Here is a 9,502-nt window from a genome sequence, read left to right on the forward strand (position 1 = left end):
CAAAAAAACCACTCCATTCGCTGATCTGAGCTTTCCCTGAGGAGATAGACCAAAGCTTATATCAGAATTGGCAAAAGAGCCCAATTCAGCCAGAAACGAAAATTTTGACCCAGAGCTCAGTTTCGAACCACATCCATATGTTAGTGGTGTCCTGAGTCGGGGAAGCTAAAAAACCACTCCATTCGCTGATCTGAGCTTTCCCTGAGGAGATCGACCAAAGCTTATATCAGAATTGGCAAAAGAGCCCAATTCAGCCAGAAACGTAACTTTTGACCCAGAGCTCAGTTTCGAACCACATCCATATGTTAGTGGTGTCCTGAGTCGGGAAAGCAAAAAAAACCACTCCATTCGCTGATCTGAGCTTTCACTGAGGAGTTACACAAAAGCTAATATCAGAATTGGCAAAAGAGCCCAATTCAGCCAGAAACGTAACTTTTGACCCAGAGCTCAGTTTCGAACCACATCCAAATGTTTGTGGTGTCCTGATTCGGGGAAGCTAAAAAACCACTCCATTCCCTGATCTGAGCTTACCCTTACACAAAAGCTAATATCAGAATTGGCAAAAGAGCCCAATTCAGCCACAAAGGTAACTTGTGACCCAGAGCTCAGTTTCGAACCACATCCATATGTTAGTGGTGTCCTGATTCGGGGAAGCTAAAAAACCACTCCATTCGCTGATCTGAGCTTTCACTGAGGAAATAGACCAAAGCTAATATCAGATTTGGCAAAAGAGCCCAATTCAGCCAGAGAGGTAAGTTTTGACCCAGAGCTCAGTTTCGAACCACATCCGTATGTTAGTGGTGTCCTGATTCGGGGAAGCTAAAAAACCACTCCATTCGCTGATCTGAGCTTTCCCTGAGGAGTTAGACCAAAGCTAATATCAGAATTGGCAAAAGAGCCCAATTCAGCCAGAAAAGTAACTTTTGACCCAGAGCTCAGTTTCGAACCACATCCAAATGTTAGTGGTGTCCTGATTCGGGCAAACAAAAAAACCACTCCATTCGCTGATCTGAGCTTTCCCTGAGGAGTTAGACCAAAGCTAATATCAGAATTGGCAAAAGAGCCCAATTTTGCCAGAAACGTAACTTTTGACCCAGAGCTCACTTTCGAACCACATCCATATGTTAGTGGTGTCCTGAGTCGGGGAAGCTAAAAAACCACTCTATTCGCTGATCTGAGCTTTCCCTGAGGAGATAGACCAAAGCTTATATCACAATTGGCCAAAGAGCACAATTCCTCCAGAAATGTAACTTTTGACCCAGAGCTCACTTTCGAATCACATCCATATGTTAGTGGTGTCCTGAGTCGGGGAAGCTAAAAAACCACTCCATTCGCTGATCTGAGCTTTCCCTGAGGAGATAGACCAAAGCTTATATCAGAATTGGCAAAAGAGCCCAATTCATCCAGAAACGTAACTTTTGACCCAGAGATCAGTTTCGAACCACATCCATATGTTAGTGGTGTCCTGAGTGGGGGAAGCTAAAAAACCACTCCATTCGCTGATCTGAGCTTTCCCTTAGGAGATAGACCAAAGCTTATATCAGAATTGGCAAAAGAGCCCAATTCAGCCAGAAACGTAACTTTTGACCCAGAGCTCAGTTTCGAACCACATCCATATGTTAGTGGTGTCCTGAGTCGGGGAAGCTAAAAAACCACTCCATTCACTGATCTGAGCTTTCCCTGAGGAGATCGACCAAAGCTTATATCAGAATTGGCAAAAGAGCCCAATTCAGCCAGAAACGTAACTTTTGACCCAGAGCTCAGTTTCGAACCACATCCATATGTTAGTGGTGTCCTGAGTCGGGGAAGCAAAAAAACCACTCCATTCGCTGATCTGAGCTTTCACTGAGGAGTTACACAAAAGCTAATATCAGAATTGGCAAAAGAGCCCAATTCAGCCAGAAAGGTAACTTTTGACCACGAGCTCACTTTCGAACCATATGCATATGTTAGTGATGTGCTGAGTCGGGGAACCTAAAAAACCACTCCATTCGCTGATCTGAGCTTTCACTGAGGAGTTAGACCAAAGCTAATATCAGAATTGGCAAAAGAGCCCAATTCAGCCAGAAACGTAACTTTTGACCCAGAGCTCACTTTCGAATCACATCCATATGTTAGTGGTGTCCTGAGTCGGGGAAGCTAAAAAACCACTCCATTCGCTGATCTGAACTTTCACTGAGGAGTTACACAAAAGCTAATATCAGAATTGGCAAAAGAGCCCAATTCAGCCAGAAAGGTAACTTTTGACCCCAAGCTCACTTTCGAACCACATCCATATGTTAGTGGTGTCCTGAGTCGGGGAAGCTAAAAAACCACTCCATTCGCTGATCTGAGCTTTCCCTGATGAGTTAGACAAAAGCTAATATCAGAATTGGCAAAAGAGCCCAACTCAGCCAGAGAGGTAACTTTTGACCCAGAGCTCACTTTCGAACCACATCCATATGTTCGTGGTGTCCTGATTCGGGGAAGCAAAAAAACCACTCCATTCGCTGATCTGAGCTTTCCCTGAGGAGTTAGACAAAAGCTAATATCAGAATTGGCAAAAGAGCCCAATTCAGCCAGAAAGGTAACTTTTGACCCAGAGCTCACTTTCGAACCACATCCATCTGTTAGTGTTGTCCTGAGTCGGGGAAGCAAAAAAACCACTCCATTCGCTGATCTCAGCTTTCCCTGAGGAGTTAGACCAAAGATAATATCAGAATTGGCAAAAGAGCCCAATTCAGCCAGAAACGTAACTTTTGACCCAGAGCTCACTTTCGAACCACATCCATATGTTAGTGGTGTCCTTATTCGGGGAAGCAAAAAAACCACTCCATTCGCTGATCTGAGCTTTCCCTGAGGAGTTAGACCAAAGCTAATATCAGAATTGGCAAAAGAGCCCAATTCAGCCAGAAACGTAACTTTTGACCCAGAGCTCACTTTCGAACCACATCCATATGTTAGTGGTGTCCTTATTCGGGGAAGCAAAAAAACCACTCCATTCGCTGATCTGAGCTTTCCCTGAGGAGATAGACCAAAGCTTATATCAGAATTGGCAAAAGAGCCCAATTCAGCCAGAAACGAAAATTTTGACCCAGAGCTCAGTTTCGAACCACATCCATATGTTAGTGGTGTCCTGAGTCGGGGAAGCTAAAAAACCACTCCATTCGCTGATCTGAGCTTTCCCTGAGGAGATCGACCAAAGCTTATATCAGAATTGGCAAAAGAGCCCAATTCAGCCAGAAACGTAACTTTTGACCCAGAGCTCAGTTTCGAACCACATCCATATGTTAGTGGTGTCCTGAGTCGGGAAAGCAAAAAAAACCACTCCATTCGCTGATCTGAGCTTTCACTGAGGAGTTACACAAAAGCTAATATCAGAATTGGCAAAAGAGCCCAATTCAGCCAGAAACGTAACTTTTGACCCAGAGCTCAGTTTCGAACCACATCCAAATGTTTGTGGTGTCCTGATTCGGGGAAGCTAAAAAACCACTCCATTCCCTGATCTGAGCTTACCCTTACACAAAAGCTAATATCAGAATTGGCAAAAGAGCCCAATTCAGCCACAAAGGTAACTTGTGACCCAGAGCTCAGTTTCGAACCACATCCATATGTTAGTGGTGTCCTGATTCGGGGAAGCTAAAAAACCACTCCATTCGCTGATCTGAGCTTTCACTGAGGAAATAGACCAAAGCTAATATCAGATTTGGCAAAAGAGCCCAATTCAGCCAGAGAGGTAAGTTTTGACCCAGAGCTCAGTTTCGAACCACATCCGTATGTTAGTGGTGTCCTGATTCGGGGAAGCTAAAAAACCACTCCATTCGCTGATCTGAGCTTTCCCTGAGGAGTTACACCAAAGCTTATATCAGAATTGGCAAAAGAGCCCAATTCAGCCAGAAACGTAAGTTTTGACCCAGACCTCAGTTTCGAACCACACCCATATGTTAGTGGTGTCCTGAATCGGGGAAGCTAAAAAACCACTCCATTCGCTGATCTGAGCTTTCCCTGAGGAGTTAGACCAAAGCTAATATCAGAATTGGCAAAAGAGCCCAATTCAGCCAGAAAAGTAACTTTTGACCCAGAGCTCAGTTTCGAACCACATCCAAATGTTAGTGGTGTCCTGATTCGGGCAAACAAAAAAACCACTCCATTCGCTGATCTGAGCTTTCCCTGAGGAGTTAGACCAAAGCTAATATCAGAATTGGCAAAAGAGCCCAATTCAGCAAGAAACGTAACTTTTGACCCAGAGCTCACTTTCGAACCACATCCATATATTAGTGGTATCCTGATTTGGGGAAGCAAAAAAACCACTCCATTCGCTGATCTGAGCTTTCACTGAGGAGTTACACAAAAGCTAATATCAGAATTGGCAAAAGAGCCCAATTCAGCCAGAAAGGTAACTTTTGACCCAGAGCTCACTTTCGAACCACATCCATCTGTTAGTGGTGTCCTGAGTCGGGGAAGCAAAAAAACCACTCCATTCGCTGATCTCAGCTTTCCCTGAGGAGTTAGACCAAAGATAATATCAGAATTGGCAAAAGAGCCCAATTCAGCCAGAAACGTAACTTTTGACCCAGAGCTCACTTTCGAACCACATCCATATGTTAGTGGTGTCCTTATTCGGGGAAGCAAAAAAACCACTCCATTCGCTGATCTGAGCTTTCCCTGAGGAGTTAGACCAAAGCTAATATCAGAATTGGCAAAAGAGCCCAATTCAGCCAGAAACGTAACTTTTGACCCAGAGCTCACTTTCGAACCACATCCATATGTTAGTGGTGTCCTGAGTCGGGGAAGCTAAAAAACCACTCCATTCGCTGATCTGAGCTTTCCCTGAGGAGATCGACCAAAGCTTATATCAGAATTGGCAAAAGAGCCCAATTCAGCCAGAAACGTAACTTTTGACCTAGAGCTCAGTTTCGAACCACATCCATATGTTAGTGGTGTCCTGAGTCGGGAAAGCAAAAAAAACCACTCCATTCGCTGATCTGAGCTTTCACTGAGGAGTTACACAAAAGCTAATATCAGAATTGGCAAAAGAGCCCAATTCAGCCAGAAACGTAACTTTTGACCCAGAGCTCAGTTTCGAACCACATCCAAATGTTTGTGGTGTCCTGATTCGGGGAAGCTAAAAAACCACTCCATTCCCTGATCTGAGCTTACCCTTACACAAAAGCTAATATCAGAATTGGCAAAAGAGCCCAATTCAGCCACAAAGGTAACTTGTGACCCAGAGCTCAGTTTCGAACCACATCCATATGTTAGTGGTGTCCTGATTCGGGGAAGCTAAAAAACCACTCCATTCGCTGATCTGAGCTTTCACTGAGGAAATAGACCAAAGCTAATATCAGATTTGGCAAAAGAGCCCAATTCAGCCAGAGAGGTAAGTTTTGACCCAGAGCTCAGTTTCGAACCACATCCGTATGTTAGTGGTGTCCTGATTCGGGGAAGCTAAAAAACCACTCCATTCGCTGATCTGAGCTTTCCCTGAGGAGTTACACCAAAGCTTATATCAGAATTGGCAAAAGAGCCCAATTCAGCCAGAAACGTAAGTTTTGACCCAGACCTCAGTTTCGAACCACACCCATATGTTAGTGGTGTCCTGAATCGGGGAAGCTAAAAAACCACTCCATTCGCTGATCTGAGCTTTCCCTGAGGAGTTAGACCAAAGCTAATATCAGAATTGGCAAAAGAGCCCAATTCAGCCAGAAAAGTAACTTTTGACCCAGAGCTCAGTTTCGAACCACATCCAAATGTTAGTGGTGTCCTGATTCGGGCAAACAAAAAAACCACTCCATTCGCTGATCTGAGCTTTCCCTGAGGAGTTAGACCAAAGCTAATATCAGAATTGGCAAAAGAGCCCAATTCAGCAAGAAACGTAACTTTTGACCCAGAGCTCACTTTCGAACCACATCCATATATTAGTGGTATCCTGATTTGGGGAAGGACAAAAACCACTCCATTCGCTGATCTGAGCTTTCCCTGAGGAGTTAGACCAAAGCTAATATCAGAATTGGCAAAAGAGCCCAATTCAGCCAGAAACGTAACTTTTGACCCAGAGCTCACTTTCGAATCACATCCATATGTTAGTGGTGTCCTGAGTCGGGGAAGCTAAAAAACCACTCCATTCGCTGATCTGAGCTTTCCCTGAGGAGATCGACCAAAGCTTATATCAGAATTGGCAAAAGAGCCCAATTCAGCCAGAAACGTAACTTTTGACCCAGAGCTCAGTTTCGAACCACATCCATATGTTAGTGGTGTCCTGAGTCGGGAAAGCAAAAAAACCACTCCATTCGCTGATCTGAGCTTTCACTGAGGAGTTACACAAAAGCTAATATCAGAATTGGCAAAAGAGCCCAATTCAGCCAGAAAGGTAACTTTTGACCCCGAGCTCACTTTCGAACCACATCCATATGTTAGTGGTGTCCTGAGTCGGGGAAGCTAAAAAACCACTCCATTCGCTGATCTGAGCTTTCCCTGATGAGTTAGACAAAAGCTAATATCAGAATTGGCAAAAGAGCCCAACTCAGCCAGAGAGGTAACTTTTGACCCAGAGCTCGCTTTCGAACCACATCCATATGTTCGTGGTGTCCTGATTCGGGGAAGCAAAAAAACCACTCCATTCGCTGATCTGAGCTTTCCCTGAGGAGTTAGACAAAAGCTAATATCAGAATTGGCAAAAGAGCCCAATTCAGCCAGAAAGGTAACTTTTGACCCAGAGCTCACTTTCGAACCACATCCATCTGTTAGTGGTGTCCTGAGTCGGGGAAGCAAAAAAACCACTCCATTCGCTGATCTCAGCTTTCCCTGAGGAGTTAGACCAAAGATAATATCAGAATTGGCAAAAGAGCCCAATTCAGCCAGAAACGTAACTTTTGACCCAGAGCTCACTTTCGAACCACATCCATATGTTAGTGGTGTCCTTATTCGGGGAAGCAAAAAAACCACTCCATTCGCTGATCTGAGCTTTCCCTGAGGAGTTAGACCAAAGCTAATATCAGAATTGGCAAAAGAGCCCAATTCAGCCAGAAACGTAACTTTTGACCCAGAGATCAGTTTCGAACCACATCCATATGTTAGTGGTGTCCTTAATCGGGGAAGCTAAAAAACCACTCCATTCGCTGATCTGAGCTTTCCCTGAGGAGATAGACCAAAGCTTATAAGAATTGGCAAAAGAGCACAATTCATCCAGAAACGTAACTTTTGACCCAGAGCTCACTTTCGAACCACATCCATATGTTAGTGGTGTCCTGATTCGGGGAAGCAAAAAAACCACTCCATTCGCTGAACTGAGCTATCCCTGAGGAGTTAGACCAAAGCTTATATCAGAATTGGCAAAAGATCCCAATTCAGCCAGAAATGTAACTTTTGACCCAGAGCTCAGTTTCGAACCACATTCATATGTTAGTGGTGTCCTGAGTCGGGGAAGCTAAAAAACCACTCCATTCGCTGATCTGAGCTTTCCCTGAGGAGATAGACCAAAGCCTATATCAGAATTGGCAAAAGAGCCAAATTCAGCCAGAAAGGTAACTTTTGACCCAGAGCTCACTTTCGAACCACATCCATCTGTTAGTAGTGTCCTGAGTCGGGGAAGCTAAAAAACCACTCCATTCGCTGATCTGAGCTTTCCCTGAGGAGATAGATCAAAGCTTATATCAGAATTGGCAGAAGAACCCAATTCAGCCAGAAACGTAACTTTTGACCCAGAGCTCAGTTTCGAACCACATCCATATGTTAGTGGTGTCCTGATTCGGGGAAGCAAAAAAACTACTCCATTCCCTGATCTGAGCTTTCCCTTACACAAAAGCTAATATCAGAATTGGCAAAAGAGCCCAATTCAGCCAGAAACGTAACTTTTGACCCAGAGCTCAGTTTTGAACCACATCCATTTGTTAGTGGTGTCCTGAGTCGGGGAAGCTAAAAAACCACTCCATTCGCTGATCTGAGCTTTCCCTGAGGAGATAGACCAAAGCTAATATCAGATTTGGCAAAAGAGCCCAATTCAGCCAGAGGTAACTTTTGACCCAGAGCTCAGTTTCGAACCACATCCATATGTTAGTGGTGTCCTGATTCGGGGAAGCTATAAAATCACTCCATTCGCTGATCTGAGCTTTCCCTGAGGAGTTAGACCAAAGCTAATATCAGAATTGGCAAAAGAGCCCAATTCAGCCAGAAACGTAACTTTTGACCCAGAGCTCAGTTTCGAACCACATCCATATGTTAGTGGTGTCCGGATTCGGGGAAGCTAAAAAACCACTCCATTCGCTGATCTGAGCTTTCCCTGAGGAGTTAGACCAAAGCTAATATCAGAATTGGCAAAAGAACCCAATTCAGCCAGAAACGTAACTTTTGACCCAGAGCTCAGTTTCGAACCACATCCAAATGTTTGTGGTGTCCTGATTCGGGGAAGCTAAAAAACCACTCCATTCCCTGATCTGAGGTTTCCCTTACACAAAAGCTTATATCAGAATTGGCAAAAGAGCCCAATTCAGCCACAAAGGTAACTTGTGACCCAGAGCTCAGTTTCGAACCACATCCATATGTTAGTGGTGTCCTGATTCGGGGAAGCTAAAAAACCACTCCATTCGCTGATCTGAGCTTTCACTGAGGAGATAGACCAAAGCTAATATCAGATTTGGCAAAAGAGCCCAATTCAGCCAGAGAGGTAACTTTTGACCCAGAGCTCAGTTTCGAACCACATCCGTATGTTAGTGGTGTCCTGATTCGGGGAAGCTAAAAAACCACTCCATTCGCTGATCTGAGCTTTCCCTGAGGAGTTAGACCAAAGCTAATATCAGAATTGGCAAAAGAGCCCAATTCAGCCAGAAAAGTAACTTTTGACCCAGAGCTCAGATTCGAACCACATCCAAATGTTAGTGGTGTCCTGATTCGGGCAAACAAAAAAACCACTCCATTCGCTGCTCTGAGCTTTCCCTGAGGAGTTAGACCAAAGCTTATATCAGAATTGGCAAAAGAGCACAATTCCTCCAGAAATGTAACTTTTGACCCAGAGCTCACTTTCGAATCACATCCATATGTTAGTGGTGTCCTGAGTCGGGGAAGCTAAAAAACCACTCCATTCGCTGATCTGAGCTTTCCCTGAGGAGATAGACCAAAGCTTATATCAGAATTGGCAAAAGAGCCCAATTCATCCAGAAACGTAACTTTTGACCCAGAGATCAGTTTCGAACCACATCCATATGTTAGTGGTGTCCTGAGTCGGGGAAGCTAAAAAACCACTCCATTCGCTGAACTGAGCTTTCCCTTACACAAAAGCTAATATCAGAATTGGCAAAAGAGCCCAATTCAGCCAGAAACGTAACTTTTGACCCAGAGCTCACTTTCGAACCACATCCATATGTTAGTGGTGTCCTGATTCGGGGAAGCAAAAAAGCCACTCCATTCGCTGATCTGAGCTTTTCCAGAGGAGTTAGACCAAAGCTAATATCAGAATTGGCAAAAGATCCCAATTTAGCCAGAAAGGTAACTATTGACCCAGAGCTCAGTTTCGAACCACATCCATATG

The sequence above is a fragment of the Natrix helvetica genome, assembly GCF_964273705.1.
Source record: "Natrix helvetica genome assembly, chromosome: 2".
Classification (NCBI taxonomy): Eukaryota; Metazoa; Chordata; class Lepidosauria; order Squamata; family Natricidae; genus Natrix; species Natrix helvetica.